At 32.0% G+C, this 26,178-nt stretch overlaps 1 protein-coding gene across 1 annotated transcript in view; it reads left to right on the forward strand.

The window, feature by feature from the left end:
- Nucleotides 1–26,178, forward strand: part of LOC143078923 (uncharacterized) — a 57,600-nt gene that overhangs the window by 5,171 nt on the left and 26,251 nt on the right. The window lies entirely within an intron of this gene.

Raw genomic sequence — 26,178 nt, forward strand, 5'->3', positions numbered from 1 at the left:
TTTTTTGGACCATGGATCTTAAATCAAAAGACCCTAGGTCTCTATCACTTATAGTTTACCAGTTAGAAATGCATATCACTGATATCATATATAAAAGGGGGGATAACTCTCATATGGAGTCTCCGGATAGCTTCTGTTGAAATGAAACAGAACATCCTAAGGATATAACGAGCAATTTGGAAAAATAAATTTGTGGGTTTCTTATACGGTTGCGAAGTAGTAGTGGCCACAAGAAAAACAGTGTTTGGGGAGATAACTCTTACAAGGTAAAGGTTTTTGTTACGCGGTGTCAGTTTCAGAAGCGCATTAACTGTTCGATATCGTATACCAAATATCTAAGCGACATCTTGTGAAACAAAAAAACAGCGAAGGAAAAAAAGTTGGCGGAAGAAAAAAAAAAAAAAAATAATAATAATTAAAAACCAATTGTTCAAAGAACAATTGAAGGTCTTTCAACCAATAAGGATATATTTAGATATGAAAATATTAAAATTCAGTTGAAAATGTCAGTTCCTATGGCTTAATGATGTATAACTATGAATTTTAAGCAAAGGTCAAAATCTAGAACGTCCAATTAACCTATGACCTTGACCTCAATTTCAAGGTCATAGACTAAACATCTCAAATAAAAAGACACTAGTTCCTTAATATGTATGGTTCATGAGTAAAATCACTTTACGCATAATTCTTAATATAAGAGGGGCGAAAACTCCCTTTTTTGGTTTACGCACCCTTGCAACCAAAATTTATAAGTTACGACATGTCGCAACTAACAATTAAGTAAAAAAAAAATGTCGATATCTTATAAGGTTAATGAAAAAAGGTGAAAATAAGGTAAAATCAAAATTTTGAATTTGACCTTGACCTTTGACCTTGACCTAATTTTCATTTTTTTGGACCAAGGATCTTAAATCAAAAGACCCTAGGTCTCTATCACTTATAGTTTACCAGTTAGAAATGCATATCACTGATATCATATATAAAAGGGGGGATTACTCTCATATGGAGTCTCCGGATAGCTTCGGTTGAAATGAAACAGAACATCCTAAGGATATAACGAGCAATTTGGAAAAATAAATTTGTCGGTTTCTTATACGGTTGCGAAGGAGTAGAGGCCACAAGAAAAACAGTGTTCGGGGAGATAACTCTTACAAGGTACAGTTTTTTGTTACGCGGTGTCAGTTTCAGAAGCGTATTAACTGGTCGATATCATTTACCTTATATCTAAGCGATATCTTGTGAAACAAAAAAACAGCGAAGGAAACAAAAGTTGGCGGAAGAAAAAAAAAAAAAATGATAATAATTAAAAACCAATTGTTCAGAGAACAATTGAAGGTCTTTCAACCAATAAGGATCTATTTAGATATGAAAATATTAAAATTCAGTTGAAAATGTCTGTTCCTATGGCTTAATGATGTATAAATATGAATTTTAAGCAAAGGTCAAAATCTAGAACGTCCAATTAACCTATGACCTTGACCTCAATTTCAAGGTCATAGACTAAACATCTCAAATAAAAAGACACTAGTTCCTTAATATGTATGGTTCATGAGTAAAATCACTTTACGCATAATTCTTAATATAAGAGGGGCGAAAACTCGCTTTTATTGTTTACGCACCCTCGCAACCAAAATTGATAAGTTACGACATGTCGCAACTAACAATTTAGTAAAAAAAAATTGTCGATATCTTCTAAGGTTAATGAAAAAAGGTGAAAAAAAGCCAAAATCAAAATTAAGAATTTGACCTTGACCTTTGACCTTGACCTAATTTTCATTTTTTTGGACCAAGGATCTTAAATCAAAAGACCCTAGGTCTCTATCACTTATAGTTTACCAGTTAGAAATGCATATCACTGATATCATATATAAAAGGGGGGATAACTCTCATATGGAGTCTCCGGATAGCTTCCGTTGAAATGAAACAGAACATCCTAAGGATATAACGAGCAATTTGGAAAAATAAATTTGTCGGTTTCTTATACGGTTGCGAAGTAGTAGTGGCCACAAGAAAAACAGTGTTTGGGGAGATAACTCTTACAAGGTAAAGGTTTTGGTTACGCGGTGTCAGTTTCAGAAGCGCATTAACTGTTCGATATCATATACCAAATATCTAAGCGACATCTTGTGAAACAAAAAAACAGCGAGGAAAAAAAAGTTGGCGGAAGAAAAAAAAAAAAAAAAAAAATAATAATAATAATAATTAAAAACCAATTGTTCAAAGAACAATTGAAGGTCTTTCAACTAATAAAGATCTATTTTGATATGAAAATATTAAAATTCAGTTGAAAATGTCAGTTCCTATGGCTTAATGATGTATAAATACGAATTTCAAGCAAAGGTCAAAATCTAGAACGTCCAATTAACCTATGACCTTGACCTCAATTTCAAGGTCATAGACTAAACATCTCAAACAAAAAGACACTAGTTCCTTAATATGTATGGTTCATGAGTAAAATCACTTTACGCATAATTCTTAATATATGAGGGGCGAAAACTCCCTTTTATTGTTTACGCACCCTCGCAACCAAAATTTATAAGTTACGACATGTCGCAACTAACAATTTAGTCAAAAAAAATTGTCGATATCTTATAAGGCTAATGAAAAAAGGTGAAAAGAAGCCAAAATCAAAATTAAGAATTTGACCTTGACCTTTGACCTTGACCTAATTTTCATTTTTTTGGACCAAGGATCTTAAATCAAAAGACCCTAGGTCTCTATCACTTATAGTTTACCAGTTAGAAATGCATATCACTGATATCATATATAAAAGGGGGGATAACTCTCATATGGAGTCTCCGGATAGCTTCCGTTGAAATGAAACAGAACATCCTAAGGATATAACGAGCAATTTGGAAAAATAAATTTGTCGGTTTATTATACGGTTGCGAAGTAGTAGTGGCCACAAGAAAAACAGTGTTCGGGGAGATAACTCTTACAAGGTAAAGGTTTTTGTTACGCGGTGTCAGTTTCAGAAGCGCATTAACTGTTCGATATCATATTCCAAATATCTAAGCGACATCTTGTGAAACAAAAAAACAGCGAAGGAAAAAAAAGTTGGCGGAAGAAAAAAAAAAAAAAAAGAAATAATAATAATAATAATAATTAAAAACCAATTGTTCAAAGAACAATTGAAGGTCTTTCAACCAATAAGGATCTATTTAGATATGAAAATATTAAAATTCAGTTGAAAATGTCAGTTCCTATGGCTTAATGATGTATAACTATGAATTTTAAGCAAAGGTCAAAATCTAGAACGTCCAATTAACCCATGACCTTGACCTCAATTTCAAGGTCATAGACTAAACATCTCAAATAAAAAGACACTAGTTCCTTAATATGTATGGTTCATGAGTAAAATCACTTTACACATAATTCTTAATATAAGAGGGGCGAAAACTCCCTTTTTTGGTTTACGCACCCTTGCAACCAAAATTTATAAGTTACGACATGTCGCAACTAACAATTAAGTAAAAAAAAAATGTTGATATCTTATAAGGTTAATGAAAAAAGGTGAAAATAAGCCAAAATCAAAATTTAGAATTTGACCTTGACCTTTGACCTTGACCTAATTTTCATTTTTTTGGACCAAGGATCTTAAATCAAAAGACCCTAGGTCTCTATCACTTATAGTTTACCAGTTAGAAATGCATATCACTGATATCATATATAAAAGGGGGGATTACTCTCATATGGAGTCTCCGGATAGCTTCGGTTGAAATGAAACAGAACATCCTAAGGATATAACGAGCAATTTGGAAAAATAAATTTGTCGGTTTCTTATACGGTTGCGAAGGAGTAGTGGCCACAAGAAAAACAGTGTTCGGGGAGATAACTCTTACAAGGTACAGTTTTTTGTTACGCGGTGTCAGTTTCAGAAGCGTATTAACTGGTCAATATCATTTACCATATATCTAAGCGATATCTTGTGAAACAAAAAAACAGCGAAGGAAAAAAAAGTTGGCGGAAGAAAAAAAAAAAAAAAAATAATAATAATAATCAGAACAAACCCTATAGGTCTTTCAACTGAAAGGTTGAAAGACCTAATAATCAGAACGAATTCAATAGGTCTTTCAACAGAAAGGTTGAAAGACCTAATAATAATAATCAGAACAAACCCTATAGGTCTTTCAACTGAAAGGTTGAAAGACCTAATAATCAGAACGAATTCAATAGGTCTTTCAACAGAAAGGTTGAAGGACCTAATAATAATAATAATTAAAAACCAATTGTTCAAAGAACAATTGAAGGTCTTTCAACCAATAAGGATCTATTTTGATATGAAAATATTAAGATTCAGTTGAAAATGTCAGTTGCTATGGCTTTATGATATGAAAATATGAATTTCGAGCAAAGGTCAAAATCTAGAACGTCCAATTAACCTATGACCTTGACTCCAATTTCAAGGTCATAAACCAAGGATCCCAAATCAAAAGACCCTAGGTCAGTAGTATGTATGGTTCATGAGTAATATCACTTTACGCATAATTCTAAATATAAGAGGGGCGAAAACTCCCGTTTATTGTCTACGCACCTTTCCAATCAAAAATTTTAAGTTACGATATGTCGCAACTAACAATTTAGTAAAAAGAATTTGTCGAAATCTTATAAAGTTAATGAGAATAAGTGAAAATAAGCCAAAATCAAAATTTAGAATTTGACCTTGACCTTTGACCTTGACCTATTTTTCATTTTTTTGGACCAAGGTTCTTAAATCAAAAGACCCTAGGTCTCTATCACTTATAGTTTACCAGTTAGAAATGCATATCACTGATATCATATATAAAAGGGGGGATAACTATCATATGGAGTCTCCGGATAGCTTCGGTTGAAATGAAACAGAACATCCTAAGGATATAACGAGCAATTTGGAAAAAAAATTTTGTCGGTTTCTTATACGGTTGCGAAGGAGTAGTGGCCACAAGAAAAACAGCGTTCGGGGAGATAACTCTTACAAGGTACAGTTTTTTGTTACGCGGTGTCAGTTTCAGAAGCGTATTAACTGTTCGATATCATTTACCTTATATCTAAGCGATATCTTGTGAAACAAAAAAACAGCGAAGGAAAAAAAAGTTGGCGGAAGAAAAAAAAAAAAAATAATAATTAAAAACCAATTGTTCAAAGAACAATTGAAGGTCTTTCAACCAATAAGGATCTATTTAGATATGAAAATATTAAAATTCAGTTGAAAATGTCAGTTCCTATGGCTTAATGATGTATAAATATGAATTTTAAGCAAAGGTCAAAATCTAGAACGTCCAATTAACCTATGACCTTGACCTCAATTTCAAGGTCATAGACTAAACATCTCAAATAAAAAGACACTAGTTCCTTAATATGTATGGTTCATGAGTAAAATCACTTTATGCATAATTCTACATATAAGAGGGGCAAAAACTCCCGTTTATTGTCTACGCACCCTTCCAATCAAAAATTTTAAATTACGACATGTCGCAACTAACAATTTAGTAAAAATAATTTGTCGATATCTTATAAGGTTAATGAAAATAAGTGAAAATAAGCCAAAATCAAAATTTAGAATTTGACCTTGACCTTTGACCTTGACCTAATTTTCATTTTTTTGGACCAAGGATCTTAAATCAAAAGACCCTAGGTCTCTATCACTTATAGTTGACAAGTTAGAAATGCATATCACTGATATCATATATAAAAGGGGGGATAACTCTCATATGGAGTCTCCGGATAGCTTCGGTTGAAATGAAACAGAACATCCTAAAGAAATAACGAGCAATTTGGAAAAATAAATTTGTCGGTTTCTTATACGGTTGCGAAGGAGTAGTGGCCACAAGAAAAACAGTGTTCGGGGAGATAACTCTTACAAGGTAAAGATTTTTGTTACGCGGTGTCAGTTTCAGAAGCGTATTAACTGTTCGATATCATTTACCTTATATCTAAGCGATATCTTGTGAAACAAAAAAACAGCGAAGGAAAAAAAAGTTGGCGGAAGAAAAAAAAAAAAAAAAATAATAATAATAATAATCAGAACAAACCCTATAGGTCTTTCACCTGAAAGGTTGAAAGACCTAATAATTAAAAACCAATTGTTCAAAGAACAATTGAAGGTCTTTCAACCAATAAGGATCTATTTAGATATGAAAATATTAAAATTCAGTTGAAAATGTCAGTTCTTATGGCTTAATGATGTATAAATATGAATTTTAAGCAAAGGTCAAAATATAGAACGTCCAATTAACCTATGACCTTGACCTCAATTTCAAGGTCATAGACTAAACATCTCAAATAAAAAGACACTAGTTCCTTAATATGTATGGTTCATGAGTAAAATCACTTTACGCATAATTCTTAATATAAGAGGGGCGAAAACTCCCTTTTATTGATTACGCACCCTCGCAACCAAAATTTATAAGTTACGACATGTCGCAACTAACAATTTAGTAAAAAAAAATTGTCGATATCTTATAAGGTTAATGAAAAAAGGTGAAAATAAGCCAAAATCAAAATTCAGAATTTGACCTTGACCTTTGACCTTGACCTAATTTTCATTTTTTTGGACCAAGGATCTTCAATCAAAAGACCCTAGGTCTCTATCACTTATAGTTTACCAGTTAGAAATGCATATCACTGATATCATATATAAAAGGGGGGATAACTCTCATATGGAGTCTCCGGATAGCTTCCATTGAAATGAAACAGAACATCCTAAGGATATATCGAGCAATTTGGAAAAATAAATTTGTCGGTTTCTTATACGGTTGCGAAGTAGTAGTGGCCACAAGAAAAACAGTGTTTGGGGAGATAACTCTTACAAGGTAAAGGTTTTTGTTACGCGGTGTCAGTTTCAGAAGCGCATTAACTGTTCGATATTATATCCCAAATATCTAAGCGACATCTTGTGAAACAAAAAAACAGAGAAGGAAAAAAAAGTTGGCGGAAGAAAAAAAAAAAAAAAAATAATAATAATAATAATTAAAAACCAATTGTTCAAAGAACAATTGAAGGTCTTTCAACCAATAAGGATCTATTTAGATATGAAAATATTAAAATTCAGTTGAAAATGTCAGTTCCTATGGCTTAATGATGTATAAATATGAATTTTAAGCAAAGGTCAAAATCTAGAACGTCTAATTAACCTATGACCTTGACCTCAATTTCAAGGTCATAGACTAAACATCTCAAATAAAAAGACACTAGTTCCTTAATATGTATGGTTCATGAGTAAAATCACTTTACGCATAATTCTTAAAATAAGAGGGGCGAAAACTCCCTTTTATTGTTTACGCACCCTTGCAACCAAAATTTATAAGTTACGACATGTCGCAACTAACAATTAATTTAAAAAAAAATGTCGATATCTTATAAGGTTAATGAAAAAAGGTGAAAATAAGCCAAAATCAAAATTTAGAATTTGACCTTGACCTTTGACCTTGACCTAATTTTCATTTTTTTGGACCAAGGATCTTAAATCAAAAGACCCTAGGTCTCTATCACTTATAGTTTACCAGTTAGAAATGCACATCACTGATATCATATATAAAAGGGGGGATTACTCTCATATGGAGTCTCCGGATAGCTTCGGTTGAAATGAAACAGAACATCCTAAGGATATAACGAGCAATTTGGAAAAATAAATTTGTCGGTTTCTTATACGGTTGCGAAGGAGTAGTGGCCACAAGAAAAACAGTGTTCGGGGAGATAACTCTTACAAGGTACAGTTTTTTGTTACGCGGTGTCAGTTTCAGAAGCGTATTAACTGGTCAATATCATTTATTTTATATCTAAGCGATATCTTGTGAAACAAAAAAACAGCGAAGGAAAAAAAAGTTGGCGGAAGAAAAAAAAAAAAAATAATAATTAAAAACCAATTGTTCAGAGAACAATTGAAGGTCTTTCAACCAATAAGGATCTATTTAGTTATGAAAATATTAAAATTCAGTTGAAAATGTCAGTTCCTATGGCTTAATGATGTATAAATATGAATTTTAAGCAAAGGTCAAAATCTAGAACGTCCAATTAACCTATGACCTTGACCTCAATTTCAAGGTCATAGACTAAACATCTCAAATAAAAAGACACTAGTTCCTTAATATGTATGGTTCATGAGTAAAATCACTTTACGCATAATTCTTAATATAAGAGGGGCGAAAACTCCCTTTTATTGTTTACGCACCCTCGCAACCAAAATTTATAAGTTACGACATGTCGCAACTAACAATTTAGTAAAAAAAAATTGTCGATATCTTATAAGGTTAATGAAAAAAGGTGAAAAAAAGCCAAAATCAAAATTAAGAATTTGACCTTGACCTTTGACCTTGACCTAATTTTCATTTTTTTGGACCAAGGATCTTAAATCAAAAGACCCTAGGTCTCTATCACTTATAGTTTACCAGTTAGAAATGCATATCACTGATATCATATATAAAAGGGGGGATAACTCTCATATGGAGTCTCCGGATAGCTTCCGTTGAAATAAAACAGAACATCCTAAGGATATAACGAGCAATTTGGAAAAATAAATTTGTCGGTTTCTTATACGGTTGCGAAGTAGTAGTGGCCACAAGAAAAACAGTGTTTGGGGAGATAACTCTTACAAAGTAAAGGTTTTGGTTACGCGGTGTCAGTTTCAGAAGCGCATTAACTGTTCGATATCATATACCAAATATCTAAGCGACATCTTGTGAAACAAAAAAACAGCGAAGGAAAAAAAAGTTGGCGGAAGAAAAAAAAAAAAAAAAATAATAATAATAATTAAAAACCAATTGTTCAGAGAACAATTGAAGGTCTTTCCTCCAGTAAATATCTATTTTGATATTAAAATATTAAAATTCAGTCTAAAATGTCAGTTCCTATGGCTTTATGATGTATAGATATGAATTTTAATCAAAGGTCATAATCTAGAACGTCAAATTTACCTCTGACCTTGACTTCAATTTCAAGGTCACAAACTGAGGATCTCAAATCAAAAGACCCTAGGTCTCTAATATGTATGGTAATTAAGTTATATCACTTTACACATAATTTTAGATATGATAGGGGCTAAAACTCCTGTTTATTGACTACGCACCCTTTCAACCAAAATTATTAAGTAACGACATGTCGCAACTAACAATTTAGTAAAAATAATTTGTTGATATCTTATAAGGTTAATGAAAATTAGTGAAAATAAGCCAAAATCAAAAAATTTAGAATATGACCTTGACCTTTGACCTTGATATTATTTTCATTTTTTTGGACCAAGGATCTCAAATCAAAAGACCCTAGGTCTCTAATATGTATGGTTAATAAGTAATATCACTTTACGCATAATTTTAGATGTGATAGGGGCTAAAACTCCCATTTATTGTCTACGCACCCTTTCAGCCAAAATTATTATGTTACGACATGTCGCAACTAACAATTTAGTAAAAATAATTTGTCGATATCTTATAAGGTTAATGAAAATGAGAGAAAATAAGCCAAAATCAAAATTTAGAATATGACCTTGACCTTTGACCTTGACCTAATTTTCATTTTTTTGGACCAAGGATCTCAAATCAAAAGACCCTAGGTCTCTATCACTTATGGTTTTCCAGTTTAAAATACATTTCAAAATTTCAAATACAAAAGGGGAACTAACTCTCATATGGAATCTCTATACGGCTTCAGTCAAAATGAAACAGAACATCCTGAGGATATAACGAGCAATTTGGCAAAATAAATTTGTCGTAATCTTTTACGGTTGCGAAGGAGAAGTGGCCACAAGAAAAACAGTGTTTGGGGAGATAACTCTTACAACGTAAAGTATTTGGTTACGCAGTGGTCAGTTTTAAAAGTGCATACGCTTTACGATATCATATTCCAAATATCTAAGCGACATCTTTTGAAACATCAATACTACGCAAGAAAAGAATTAGGCGGAAGAATAAAAAAAAAAATTAAAAACCAATTGTTCAAAGAACAATTGAAGGTCTTTCAACCAATAAGGATCTATTTAGATATGAAAATATTAAAATTCAGTTGAAAATGTCAGTTCCTATGGCTTAATGATGTATAAATATGAATTTTAAGCAAAGGTCAAAATCTAGAACGTCCAATTAACCTATGACCTTGACCTCAATTTCAAGGTCATAGACTAAACATCTCAAATAAAAATACACTAGTTCCTTAATATGTATGGTTCATGAGTAAAATCACTTTACGCATAATTCTTAATATAAGAGGGGCGAAAACTCCCTTTTATTATTTACGCACCCTCGCAACCAAAATTTATAAGTTATGACATGTCGCAACTAACAATTTAGTAAAAAAAAATTGTCGATATCTTATAAGGTTAATGAAAAAAGGTGAAAATAAGCCAAAATCAAAATTCAGAATTTGACCTTGACCTTTGACCTTGACCTAATTTTCATTTTTTTGGACCAAGGATCTTAAATCAAAAGACCCTAGGTCTCTATCACTTATAGTTTACCAGTTAGAAATGCATATCACTGATATCATTTATAAAAGGGGGGATAACTCTCATATGGAGTCTCCGGATAGCTTCCGTTGAAATGAAACAGAACATCCTAAGGATATAACGAGCAATTTGGAAAAATAAATTTGTCGGTTTCTTATACGGTTGCGAAGTAGTAGTGGCCACAAGAAAAACAGTGTTTGGGGAGATAACTCTTACAAGGTAAAGGTTTTTGTTACGCGGTGTCAGTTTCAGAAGCGCATTAACTGTTCGATATCATATACCAAATATCTAAGCGACATCTTGTGAAACAAAAAAACAGCGAAGGAAAAAAAAGTTGGCGGAAGAAAAAAAAAAAAAAAAAAAATAATAATTAAAAACCAATTGTTCAAAGAACAATTGAAGGTCTTTCAACCAATAAGGATCTATTTTGATATGAAAATATTAAGATTCAGTTGAAAATGTCAGTTGCTATGGCTTTATGATATAAAAATATGAATTTGGAGCAAAGGTCAAAATCTAGAACATCCAATTAACCTATGACCTTGACCTCAATTTCAAGGTCATAATCCAAGGATCCCAAAACAACAGACCCTAGGTTTGTTTTATGTATGGTTCATGAGTAATATCACTTTACGCATAATTCTAAATATAAGAGGGGCAAAAACTCCCATTTTTTGTCTACGCACCCTTCCAATCAAAATTTATAAGTTACGACATGTCGCAACTAACAATTTAGTAAAAATAATTTATCAAAATCTTATAAAGTTAATGAACATAAGTGAAAATAAGCCAAAATCAAAATTTAGAATTTGACCTTGACCTTTGACCTTGACCTTATTTTCATTTTTTTGGACCAAGGATCTTAAATCAAAAGACCCTAGGTCTCTATCACTTATGGTTTACCAGCTAGAAATGCATATCACATATATCATATATAAAAGGGGGGATAACTCTCATATAGAGTCTCCGGATAGCTTCGGTCAAAATGAAACAGAACATCCTGAGGATATAACGACCAATTTTGAAAAATAAATTTGTCGGTTTCTTATACGGTTGCGAAGCCTTAGAGGACACAAGAAAAACAGTGTTCGGGGAGATAACTCTTACAAGGTTAAGTTTTTTGTTACGCGGTGTCAGTTTCAGAAGCGTATTAACTGTTCGATATCATATACCTTATATCTAAGCGACATCTTGTGAAACAAAAAAACAGCGAAGGAAAAAAAAGTTGGCGGAAGAAAAAAAATAAAAATAATAATAATAATTAAAAACCAATTGTTCAGAGAACAATTGTAGGTCTTTCCACCCCCAAAAAAATCCCATAAAATGTCTATGTACCTTTTCAGCTTAAATTTAAAAAACCTGTCACAACTAACAATTCTCTTAAAACACCTGATTCACATTTTTATTCTTTGCTGACTCATGGCATTTGCACTTTTATATATAAAACAATGCACAAGAGCTAAAACAATGGAGATTTAAATCTCTCACCTCACTGCTAAGAAAAACTGTCTTAGAAATGTTGATTTTTATTCTGAAAAAAAATATGATATTCATTAAAACTTTTTTCCACTTTTAAAAAAAATGATATGCTGATGCTTATTATCATTATTGAAAGTTCAACATTTTTTGATTCCTCAAATTTGAGTGATTGATTGAAAAGGTGAGACTAAAGCACAGCATTATGAAAAAGCATTGAATTTATAAATAGAACACCTACACTGAGTGTCTGCTAAACATGCTGTTGCAAATATTTCATGCACATTCAGCAATACCAAACTGTTCACTGCCAGGGCCCTGTTTGTTATCAGCACTAAATTATGCGTTAGTGCTGATATCCGCCTCCTACGACGGGGACGAAGGGTTGGACTTTAGGAGGCATTATTTTTATATTTTTTCTGTGTTTGAAATCAAAATTAAAACATTTTTTTTAAATATTTGAAATCGAAATTAAAACAAACTGTTTTTCTTTAAACATTTTCATGTTCAAATCTTTGTTGGGTCTTCAACTTTTAAGTACTATTCTAAGTGCCTCATGGTAGCTGTAATATGTGGGAATTATTGCAACTGATATATCAGGACATCCTCTGACATACACATGATCAATTAGTGTACCACCCTCTGTTGTTGGACTATTGACAAGCTGGTTGAAACCTTTTGATTGCATGAAATTTAATACTGTATAAAATCCTTTTAAAATATCTTGATTAAAATCACCAATAATTACAATTTTTTCTGATAATTCTTGCATCTTACAGATTAATGTCTCCAAGTTCTCCAAAAATTTTCCGACATTATACTTCTGAGTTCTGTAGATCGTAGCAACTAAAATATTTTCAGTTTTTATCTTGAAAATTATACATTCCAAGTTTGAGGCCAAGTTGCATAGTTCAGTTTCTGATGAATGCTTATAAAATACACACACACCACCATGCTGCATTTCCTTTAAAGATGAATAGTAAGAGTTGTCATTTTCAAAAGCTTGAGATCGCGGCAAATGAAAACCATCATATCCAATCATTTCAAAGCAAGCAAATTCCTGATTAGCCCAGCTTTCAGTAAGACAAATGAAATCGACACCAATAAAGTCTGGATTTTGTTTAAGATCTTCTGCATGAGCCTGCAAACCTTGAATATTGTGATACATTATCTGGACAATATCTTTCTGTTCCTCTCTTTCATCCTCAACTTCAGGTAAAAATCTAGTCATTTCTGCAACACCCTTTACAATATCAGGATCACAGAAAATTTTCTTGTCAAGTTTTTCAGATTCTATGCTTTTAATATGAAGACCTGATTTTGAGGTAACTCTGCTTAGGGCAACGTATGCTTGACCATAAGTGAAACATTTATTTAAATCAACAACACATTCTTCAACTGTCAATCCTTGAACTTTATGAATAGTGCAAGCCCAGGCTAGTTTCAATGGGAACTGTTTACGTACACAGGTGCTTAAGGGAATGTCTTCACTTGAAGGCTTTAAACCAACACAGCGTTTTCCACAGATGATTTTTTGTAACTTTGCATTTTTTCCAACTCTTTCATTGTCAAAGAAAACAAATATGGCACTTGGGAGTGAATTAACTGAGTAGTCTTTTACAGAAATTACTGTTCCCATTACTCCATTTACTAAACCATCTGTTGTGTCTTCATTCTTGATAAGCATTACTCTTGCTCCCTCAGCTAAAAGAATAGATATTGGAAGACAGACGTCTGACTTTGTACAATGGACTTTTTTCAGGGTCAATTTTCCTGATGTTTTGTTTTTTTCATAGTCTTCTGCTTCAATTAGTTTTGGTTCTGAACATAATTTCAATATCATCTCCTTGTTAAAAGTATCAACCTCTGCATTTGTAGAGTATATGTGCAAGGCTTCATCGTGTCCATCATCTAAGCATCTTATTAAAGTTCTCATATCAAAAGAAGTCAATTTTTCATTTTTTTGTTTAACACGTAACCTGTTTAAAAGTTCTGCAAACAAGCTATCCTCGCGTTGACGCATAATTTCATCCAACTCAGCAATTTCAAATAAATCATTCCAAAGGTGATTTGAGGGATTAGAGGGGTCGTTTACATATAATTTGTCTACCCTTTTTGTTCTTACTGGTGGCAGCTGATAAAAATCGCCAACAGCAATTATTGAAACACCTCCAAATAAACAATTATCTGGTCTTTTTTTCACTTGTCTAAGCCGCTCATGAATGAAAAACAACAATTTCTTGTTGACCATTGAAATTTCATCGATGATCAGGATTTGCAAATTTTCTAACTTTGTTCTGAGTGAATTTATTTTGTCTTCACTTAGAGTTGCATGATCAGCTGAAAGTGATTTGAAAATTCCAAGAGCACTGTGAATCGTCAATCCATGAATATTAAATGCAGCTGTACCAGTTGGAGCTGTTAACAATACTGTTAGATCATCTGGATTATCTGAAGTTTGTGCTAATACTCGAGTTGCTTCATATTGTATACACTTGATCAAGTGACTTTTACCCGTTCCAGCTCCTCCTGTTATGAATACATGTAAAGGCTTTGGTATTTTTCCAGTTGCTTTCTGAATGCACCAATCTCTCACTTTATAGAGAATTCGTCTCTGTTTCACATTCAAACTTCTGAGTCTTGGAATAATTTCATTTTTTGAGAGGGAAACTGACACCAGATTAGTTCCAACAGATGATGAGCTTTTTGCATTATTCAAATCTGGTATTGTTGCTTCTGACAAATCTTCTTCAATTACACTTGTTTCTTTCCCTTCATCAATACATTCTCTTCTGTTCAGTTCTGATTCTGGACATAATTCACACCATGCATCTTCTTTTGGATCTGTTTCATGCAATTGATTTTCTGCATCCTCTAACTCTTGACCAGTTTTCACAAAATCTGCCATGTTTTTGATAACAATTTCCTTTACAGAAGTCAAAGTATTATCCCCTGTAAACTTAACTCTACCACAAGTGAAGAAATTTTCATATGTATTAAATAGTGGAGGTTTTAACTGTTCATCATGCCTGTATGGTAAAAATAGTTGCAATATGCTTTGGAAGTATTTCTCAGGAGAAGTTTCCTGTGAGAAACGTGGATATTTGATAACTGCAGGTGAGGTTCTTGTGCGCTTTCTAATATGTCCAAGGTTGCCATCAAGTTTGAAGGTTGTTTCTTCATTAATTTTCTGGGGTAACTGTGACTCTAGTAACACACTGTATTCTGAACCAAAACTTGCAAGGCACATTTTGATAAACATAGCAATGTGTGGTCTACCTTTATACCTATCAACTAAATTGTTCATCCAAATTTTATTTTCATCATCATTTTCATCTTCACTGTCATTGTTACTCCTTTTCCTGTTGGAAGATTTATAACTTTGTTGTTTCTCAAGGTCTTTTAGAGGAATGCTCATTCTACATGGGTTTTCACCAACAGGTATAAATTCTACTTTCCGAGAACATTCTCTTAACCTTAATCCAATAACTCTAAAAACAGCTTCTTGTGCACTAACCTCTCTATGATGAAGGTATGAAGTTCCAATTTTTTTCATAGTCTGTTGTGCATTTAAATTTCCTTCTTCAGCTTCATTTTTGGTTTGTTGGAGGAGTAATCCTAGCTCTCGCTCAGATTTACTTATGTAACTTATAATGTATACAACACAGGAAAATGCATCCAAAATATATTGTATGTCCATGTTTGCATTCCAAGCCCTTAATAGATGTGGATTATACTGATTGGTGTAAATTTCATTTGGCTCACGTTTAAGAACTACTGTGTTTCGATTGGTGATGAAACGAAAATACTTTTCAAAGCTTTCTTGAGTAAGACCTGACTTATTGAAAATTTCAGATACATCTAAGTTTTCATTTTCATGCTCTTTTATAACTTTCCACAATCCAGACAATATTTCTTTTGCTTCTTTTTCGTCTTTTTTAGAATCCTTATCTGGTTTACTTGGTTCAGAGATGAATGTTTTAGTCGAAGGAGGTCTTGGGAAATTAAAACGACATACTGTTCCTTTTTTCTTACAGGTTTTTGAATGATTTTTGCTGTGTTGGTGTACTGCCATTACAATGTCATGTAATTCTTTATCTACCTTTTCATCTGGTATCTCGCATGTAACATACTTGTCAATAAAACTCATAACTTCTTCATTGTCATCTTCACCATATTTTGGAGCATTTTCAACCCAAAACAAACAATGGGTGTGAGGAGAACCTCTTTGTTGAAATTCAACTCTGTAAAAATAGTCAATTATTTTCCCGATTGGTTCAGCTTCTGACATGATAACATCCTTTAGAAATGTATTGAATCTATTATTAAACATTCTTGCTGCTGTAACAGGATTGCTACAAAGAACTTTACATTTTTCATCCCATGTCATATTTTCAGTATTTCTCATGTCACCCTGTTGTTTTAAAATTGTATTAACAATTTCAGACCATCTGAAGTCTGCTGAAGAAAAAGAACAGAAGAATGTTGGCACACCTAACTGTCTGATCATTGCAAATATATCTTTCTGTGAGCTTTGCCAGTATGGGGGAGTTCCTCGAATAGGTTTTAAATATTTAATGGCTTCATCTTTTTTAAACAACTCTTTCAAGGTTTCCTTATTGCACAGCATTTCTCCAGTAATTTTATTTCCCTCTTTAGAAAAAGGGCATTCTTTTCTGAGAGATATCTGTACATTTGAAATCACACTGTTGAGTTCCGTTAAATATTGACTGAAAAATATGTAGGATGTATCCCTTGCAAATCTATTTTCAACACTCATCAATCGAAGATTAAAGTACCTTCCAATTGTCAGTTTTTCATCACGGATTTCATCAAATGTATTTTTACCGGTTGGAAAATGTACAGGAAAAGTTTTAGCTTCAATTCCTGATTCTTGGAGAACACTAAGAGGACTGTTATTTTCAGCTGGAGCAATGTTAAAAACTTGGTCAAAGCATAAATCTAAAGCCTCTTGTCCAATATCAGCAGGTTGTAAACAAGTATCTAACTGAACACCACGTAATCTATCGTCAATGTAGCTAACAGGTTCGCTTTCAATATCTTTTTCATTGCCTGTTGTAGAGGACGTTGTTTTAGTTTTTTCTTCCTCTTTTTTGTTTTCACTCACTAGCTCAGTATCATCAGATTCTGATTCATCATTTACTACTTGATCATCATTTACTTCAGGAATTGGATTCATCCATTCTTTGTTGATAGCCACTTCTTTATACCATATGTTTTGATCCTTTAAATACAAAAGTGCTTGCTCTAAATGGTTTGGTCTTACAAATTGATATTTGTCATATCCTTTGTAGCTAAGCTTTCTCTTTAACTTAACTTTCAGTAATAGACTTTCATTTTCAGATCGGGGTAATATAGAAGTTACTTTTTTCAAATCAGATGGCACACACACTACAGGTCCGTGAACCCCTTTTTGTCCTCCTTTTGGTAAAGCCATTATTTTCATAAAAGGAATGTTCTGGGCGATAAGTTGTTGCTCGATTGAATTAAGCTGTTTTAACTCTACTGGAACATCTTCTAGTAATAGACTATTTGAAAAGGAGTCTGCAGGTATTTTACCTTTCAACATTTTACGATGACAAGTATAACAGATCCATAGACTTGTTCTACATGTTCCTTCAAAAGCACAATTTGTCTTACAATCATCTGTACATTTGTGTTGGTATTTATCTGTTGTAACTAAATCAAATATGGAATTATCATAATTCTCTTTCTTGCAGATCTGAACTTGTTTTTCAAAAAACAACCTCAAACAACAAGCACAAACACATTCTGGACCTTTGGTAACTTCAACTTTAAATTTTCTTATAACCTCATTTATTTGCTTGTTTTCTATCTGAAGATTTTCACGACGTACTGATGTTTGTTGTTTAATCTTAATTCTGTGTGCATCATCATTTGCATACTTGTGTATACTTGCTTGTTTCACATGTTTCTTGTGCTTTTCATCCGTTTTATACTTGTGTATACTTTCTTGTTTGACATGTTCCTTGTGCTTTTCATCTGTTTTATACCTGTGTATACTTTCTTGTTTGACATGTTCCTTGTGCTTTTCATCCGTTTTGTACTTGTGTATACTTTCTTGTTTGACATGTTCCTTGTGCTTTTCATCTGTTTTATACTTGTGTATACTTTCTTGTATTACATGTTCCTTGTGCTTTTCATTTGCTTTATACTTGTGTATACTAGCTTGTTTCAGCTTTTCCCTGTACTCATTGTCATCTTTATATTTCTCAATTCCTGCTTGTATTAAGATATTTCTGTAATCTTCATCTTCATATTTCTGAATACTTGCTTGTATCAAATTCTCTCTGTATGTTTCATCTTCTTTATATTTCTGAATACCTGCTTGTATCAAATTCTCTCTGTATGTTTCATTTTCTTCATATTTTTTAATACCTGAACATATTTTTTTTGAACGTATTCCTTCATTCTCCTGATATTTTCTTTTAGAATTGTCTATCTTTCTCGCTCTAAATTTATTATCTGTCATGTACCTGATCCTTTCTTTTTCATTTTTTAAGATTTTTGATTCAGTATCGTTGAGAAAGTCATCTTTTTGATTTTCGTCAATTTTCATTTTCTTTGTTGATACCTCAGATTTCCTTGATATGTCATATTCATGTTCTTGTCTAGATTGTAATCCATTTGGTGATACAGTCTTTTGTTTTACAGCTGTGACAACTTCATAATGATTGACATCACCATTATGTTGAAGATAAATTGCTTGATCATTGACACAATTATTGCTGTTTATTTGAGATGAAGAATATTTAATCCATGTACCATTAAAAAAAGTATAAATGTCTGTTTTAAGGAGGTCAGCACAAGCTACTATTTCCAGTTCAGTTCCCCATACATTATTTTCTTTCATTCTGAGAGTTTGTATATGCTCTTCTACAGTTTTAAATCTTGGCTGTAAAAATGACTTGAAAACTTCTGCATTTCTTAACAAATGATCAACTATTGCCCTTCGTATGTCTACAAAATATTCTTGTCTATTAGAGAGTGAATATGAAATGGCTCGAAATAAGCAATTTCCATCACCTGTGATAGTCTTGCAAGCAGTTGGTTGGCCGATGTTATAAAAATTTGTAGATTTCTGTTTGGATATTTTCTTGATTGGTATATTAACAAATTTACAAAGCTTCCTCTTTAAAAGTGTATTCAAGGGTATGAAATCATAAAAACATTCTGCTGTAGATAATATCTCAATGTCAGATTCATCATCATTAATAACCTCATTAATGTGTACTTCGTTAATGTCATTACTGCTAATGTTAAACTGGAGTATTTCTGGTGATATATTGCTGATCTGAGTAATATATTCTTGACTTTTAGGAATCTCATCTTTGTTTACAGTTTCTAAAATTTCAGACAATCTAAATTCACTGGTGATTAATGGTTTATGCCTTTCCGAAAGTTCATCGTTAGTTTTGATCTTAGGTTCTTGTCCTAAAATACAAATACTGACTCCTGTCACTTCAAACCATTGATTATGACTTGCACCAGCAATCATGTTGCAACAATACTGGTATAGATGATCCAGACTGTTTAACTTTAAAAGTAAACTTTTACCATCGCTGTCCTTTAAGCCAAGCTTATTTCGTGCATGAGAATCAAACAAAAATAAATCTTGATTATGTTTCAAGGCTAAAAAAGTAGTGTCATATGCACATATGAAGCAAGCATCATAGTCTATGAGAGACTCTTGTAAAGCTTGGTCTAAAGGTAAAGAATTTCCAAATTCACTAAAATCTATAGTCCCAGAAGTATCTACAACAGCTGTAATTGATTCTTTTCTTAATATTTTCAGTAATGTTCCTGACATGTCAATCATGTCTGGTAGGTCTGTTACAAGTAAATGAATATTATCACCATGAATACGGCTATATATTTTGTTTCCATCTATCAAAACATTGTCTAAATAAATCTGGTTCCAATCATTTAGATCTTTAAATTTACTATGGGCCAGAGCTGATAAACAGTTTGCAACACATTGTTTCCCACTGTTAATTCCAAATCTGATATCTCCTTGATGAAAACTACCTTGAACTACCAAATTATCAAAAAGTGATCTACGAGCCTCTATACTGTTTTCAGGTATTGTTCTTTTGTTCCTTTGACTATACAGTTTCAGCAAATTGTCATCTTGGTCAAATTCTAAACAATCGTTAAAATCCATCTGTATATTTTCTTTTTCATTAATTATGGTCCCAATCTTCTTTAAGAATTCAAGTCTATTTGTGTGTTCATTTTTTGCATCACTTGATTTTTTTTCCAAGTTAGTACCCAATTGGATTGTATCATTTAAATTTGAAACCATTTTTTCTTTTAAATTGTATGTGCTTTTAGAACTCTGTTTTGATTTCCTTGATTCATAGCCCGGATTTGTTTTAACCTTCTCATTATCCAGAGTTCTATTAACCGCTTCATATTCCACATTTGTTCCATTTGATTCAAAAGCATAATTTGTTTCAACAGATTCAAAATCCAGATTTATTCTAACTGATTCGTTATCCAGATTATTTTTAATTGATTCATACTCCAGATTTTTTTCAACTGATTCATTATCTAGTTTTGGTGTAAATGATTCAGGATCTACTTTTGATTTCATTGATTTATTAAGTTTGATTGATTTAGCTTTTTGGTTTAAATTTATTGATATAGTTGATTCAGATTTGATTGATTGATTTGAATCTGATTTGATTGATGGATTTAAATTGATTGTTTCAGTATCATAAGGACAGTTTATAGAGTTGACACTCTGATCATTGTTTGTAGAACAGTTTATAGAGTTGACGCTCTGATCATTGTTTGTAGGACAGTTTATAGAGTTGATGCTCTGATCTTGTTCTATAGGACAGTTTATAGAGTTGACACTCTGATCTTGTTCTATAGGACAGTTTGTAGAGTTGACGCTCTGATCTTGTTCTATAGGACAGTTTATAGAGTTGACGCTCTGATCTTGTTCTATAGGACAGTTTATAGAGTTGACGCTCTGATTATTGTTTTTAGAACAGTTTATAGAGTTGAAGCTCTGATCTTGTTCTATAGGACAGTTTATAGAGTTGACGCTCTGATCTTGTTCTATAGGACAGTTTATAGAGTTGACGCTCTGATTATTGTTTTTAGAACAGTTTATAGAGTTGAAGCTCTGATCTTGTTCTATAGGACAGTTTATAGAGTTGACACTCTGATCTTGTTCTATAGGACAGTTTATAGAGTTGACGCTCTGATCTTGTTCTATAGGACAGTTTATAGAGTTGACGCTCTGATCTTGTTCTATAGGACAGTTTATAGAGTTGACGCTCTGATCATGTACTATAAGACAGTTTATAGAGTTGATGCTCTGATCATTGTTTTTAGAACAGTTTATAGAGTTGATGCTCTGATCAATATTTATATGACAGTTTATAGAGTTGACGCTCTGATCTTGTTGTATAGGACAGTTTAAAGAGTTGACGCTCTGATCATTATTGATAGGACAGTTTTGAGAGATGACGCTCTGATCATTATGTATCGGACAGTTTAGAGAGGTGCTGCTCTGATTGACCGTGGAGATGAGGTTCTTGTCATCAGTCTGCTTTTCTCTTCTCTCTCTCATTCTATCTCTTTTCTCTCTCCTTTTTGTCAAATCACTTTTGTTTTTACCTCTACGTGGCATTGTCTAAAAAATAAAACAAAAACCAAAGTCAAAAACCTTGACATCAACTATAAGAGAATTAGAATGAATAAAATAGAGTAAAATTCCTGGAATATCAATTCATTGTATAATCTAACAAGCAAAAAAATAATGCCATAGGAAATTTCACCAAGCATACCTTTGTAACAATCATAGCCAAGGTTTTGTGTTAAAGGAACACTTTTACCTGTAATTGTTTAATTTTTAGACATTGTAACTTGGATGTAGAGTTGTCTAATTGGCAATAGTACAAAATTTTCATATTTCTATGAGCTATGGGATATAGAGTACAGACAGGAGAAAGGAACCTTTATTAAACATACAAAAATTCTGTATTTGGTATTAAGCATGTGATAAAATAACATCAATATTCAGTGTGAATTTCAGATATTATTTGATTGATGGATTTAGCTTTATTGTTTCAATAGAAATTATTAATTCAGTATTATTTGGACACTTTATTATCATTAGTATCATCTCCCTAAATGCAACTTTTTAACAACAGAAAGAAATAAATACTTAGATAAAAAATTCACGAACCATTGTAATATTCTTAAGTTCAGGGAACTTATGAGTACATCTAAACAACCTAAGCTATGAAAATTTGTGCAATTTTATTAGAGTTATGAATGATCAAGCGGTTTATCAGAATAAAGTATATATAAATAGAATAGACACCATAGAAGTAACTTCAAGACTATCTTCAAAGAATTGTATAGCAAATACATCAAGATGTAAACATAAATATCAATTCACATGATACACAAGCAAGCAGATGCAATGGTGTAAGTAAATTGACAATTTTTCTAGGTTTGATTTCATGTCATAATATTAATAAATAAAAATGTATATAATGTTTTTTTTTATGTTTTTAAGATTATTTACAAATTAATATCAAAACTGACTGCTCACAATGAGTATTTCACAATTTCACTTTTAGAAAGTTTTGAAACAAACAGATAATTGTATTTGAATTTTTTTCAACTATATTACTAAATCAAATGTTCCTTCAACATCTGAAAAATCTGTATTAACTTACCACAACTATATCAGTTCTTGATACAAATAATCTTTTATAGTTGGATTCAAATGTAAGCAAAAACCTCTGTCACTCCAACAAGTTAGAACTGAAGAAATACCTGTAAAAAGAGGTGTTATCAGTACACGGCACTTTACTTTATCATGTTTTATCTTTTTTTCGAATTTTATTATTTTCAACCAAGATTTTTAATCAAAGAGCTGATAGCTCTGAAGTGGAAGAAGGTGAATAAAAGGTAACTTGAATTACCATAAAAGCAGCCCCACTAACCCAGGCTGCTTTGTTCCATTATCGTTATAATGTATTTTTTTTCTTCAAACAAGAAAAGGTCATAAGTACATGGATTTCCCATCCGTACAATCATTTTCTATGTTCAGTTGACTATGAAAATTAGGTAAAATCTTTAATTTGGCAGTAAAATTAAGAAGATCATATCATAAGGAACACATGTGTACTAAGTTTCAAGTTGATTGGATTTCAACTTCATCAAAAACTACCTCGTAATAAACTTTATAACCAGAAGCAGGACGGACGGACAGACTAGAAAACATATTGCCCACAAATGGAGCTTAAAAAAGTGAGGCGTTACATACCCGCCAACTTTTGAAAGTTCCCAATTCCCATATGGGTTTTTCCTGCACAAATTTTTTTTTAAAGGTTACAATTTTTAGCGATGTATTTTGCACGATCTGGATTGTCTAGAAAAAGTGTCATATTTGTATGATTAACTTACATGCCTTTTTCTTAAGTCTGTTAGCATGGTTCTAGTTTTAATTCGGTAGAAAAAATATACATGAAGCTAGCAGACCAGGGTTTATTTTCCAGAGTAAGAATATTAGATGCTTGTTGAAATTTCCAATTTTAAATTATGCACAAAGATTGACCTTTAACAGGTTGGGAACAACACTCCAAATGAGATTAACCTACCTGGAAGATCAGTATAACCCACTGTAAAAAATGAGCACCAAAAAAGTCATTTATATTCATATTATTTGATGAAACTTTTCCCCAAGAACTATGCATCTATTAAGTACTGAATAGTCAAAACATGTCAAAAGAATTTTCTGTTGTTTCTAAACTTATATCTTTTTTAATAATTTGACCCCTCATTTAGAAAAGTTGTTCCAAATATGAATTTTCCCACTTTTGAGTTTAATAAAAATTTTCAAAATGTACTTTATTTTTTTTCAACAGTAAAATGACCCCTTGTTTTATGGACAGTCCCTCATTTAAGGGACACCACTCATAATTGGGGTGGGGGTGGGGTGGGGGGTCCAAACCTAAATACAAAAATAAAATATGTTACAACCAGTATTATGTCAATAAATTGTCAATAAATTAGTGAAAAAATACTATTTACTATCTTTATCATGTTTTTGGTAGTACAGTAGACTCCAGCCAATGGGATACCCAGATTGTCAGCTAAAAATATCTGATTACACGATATATACACGATATATTTTATGATGTGACTCTGTACCTATGTATCTTGTCATACTTTGAATGACAAAATTATTTTATTCATTAATATTACTTTTACTGTTAACCAACTTTTTTTGTGATATACATTTTACGTGACTCTGTACTTATGTATCACGTCATACTTTGAACCACACTATTATTTTATTTATTATTATTACTTTAACTGTTAAGTCAGTGTTTGTTATATCTATTTTGCGTGACTGTATTTATGCATCCCGTCATACTTTGAACGACAAAATTATTTCATGTCTATCTGTGCGAATTTCAAACGCGCAATTTTACACCAGTACCCATACCCTCCTTCCTTGATGGGTGCATTTTACATAGACAAATATAATCGTATAATATAATCAAAATGAGGATGTTAATTTGATGTATGCCTTTTTGTGCTTCTTCGTTACATTTGTTGTTTTTATAGTGATTAAGATGATAACACAATGTTGACTGCTGTACCCCTATTTTTGACATTTTTACCTATTATGTCTGTTTGTTTTGTTCGCGCATCGGTGACTATATAATGGAATTTGATGCGACTGTCATACAAGTGAGAGGTTTAGCTAGCTATAAAACCAGGTTCAATCCACCATTTTCTACATTTGAAAATGCCTGTACCAAGTCAGGAATATGACAGTTCTTGTCCATTCGTTTTTGATGCGTTTTGTTATTTGATTTTGCCATGTGATTATGGACTTTCCGAATTGATTTTCCTCCGAGTTCAGTATTTTTGTGATTTTACTTTTCAATAAGACGATGAATGTATATTCATTAAATATTCTACAATAATAAGTAGATCTATTGCTTAATATGTGAAAGGGCTGGAGGATTGATGGAGTGATTTTTATCAATAACATCACCACGATGTTTGTGAAATAAAATTATCAGCTGATTATGTAGCTAATGAATAAATTTGTTTCCACTTGCAGTTTTTAAATCCTATATTTATTAAAATCAATTAAATGTCCTGAAGTATTTATGTAAATTATTATCTTCCATCCATAGTTTGTCTTTACTTGTTTAGTAAACAAATTATTTACATTTTCACACAGGTAAATTAATTTGACTATAAATAGATTAAAGCATGTCTGTGTAGAATCTCTTATCAAAAATCGTAATTTTTATAATTTTATTTCTTTAAATAATCAAATTTAAATTTATGAAAATATTCATGATTGATAAAATAGTATTGCTTGAAGTTTACGCTTTCAGAGACTATTTATGTTTAGGTCATGGTTCTTCACATAGTTGTAAACAAACCAATATGGGTGACACACGTGATTACCTTTGCACATGTGAAAAAAATATTTCTGACAAAAGTCAGATTTCTCTTGTCAAAAGGAATTTATATTTATATTGCAATACATTCTTCAGAAGGAGGTACATTGGGTTTCAATTATATTTCTTTTTCTATGAGCTTAGATTTTAATCACATTCTCCAAACAGCAACGTATTGCTCTTGTCAACTGAGTCTTGAATAATTTTATAAATAGATTCAAACCATTTGGAGTAGAAGGGCATCTAATTCACATGACAAAGGAAAACAATGAATTAAGACAACAATTTAATAAGAAATATATCCTTTTTATTTACAAAAAAACAAAATCTTCTTGTCTGCAGGATTGCAAATTCGTAACTTCAAGGGCGAACTTGTAAACAGGGCGAGTTGTCCCGATACCAAATTCAAGCATGCGTAATACAAATATCTATAGTTAAAACATCCTGTATCAAGTAAACAAATAACGTTCATGTGGATGAGATGAAATCTGATAATTTACATAAATAAAAGGGTCATATTTACGATAGTGATTGTTTTTCAATCCTAATTTACAAATTAAATGATTCAGATGCCTAATCATGTGTAAAAATCGATGTCAAAAATCTTAAGTTGTTATGAGATTGTAATACACGAAACGAATGCGGCATACGGAGGCTCAATGCCAAAGGTCAGCCCCTTAAGTCTTCAGAAGACTTGACGTCTTCTTCCACTAAAAAATCAATTTACTTTTATTTGAATTTTTCTTTTTTTTAACATCTATAACAATTACTGTTTAAAACATGAAACTC

This window comes from Mytilus galloprovincialis, chromosome 6 (genome assembly GCF_965363235.1).
Source record: "Mytilus galloprovincialis chromosome 6, xbMytGall1.hap1.1, whole genome shotgun sequence".
In the NCBI taxonomy this organism is placed as follows: domain Eukaryota; kingdom Metazoa; phylum Mollusca; class Bivalvia; order Mytilida; family Mytilidae; genus Mytilus; species Mytilus galloprovincialis.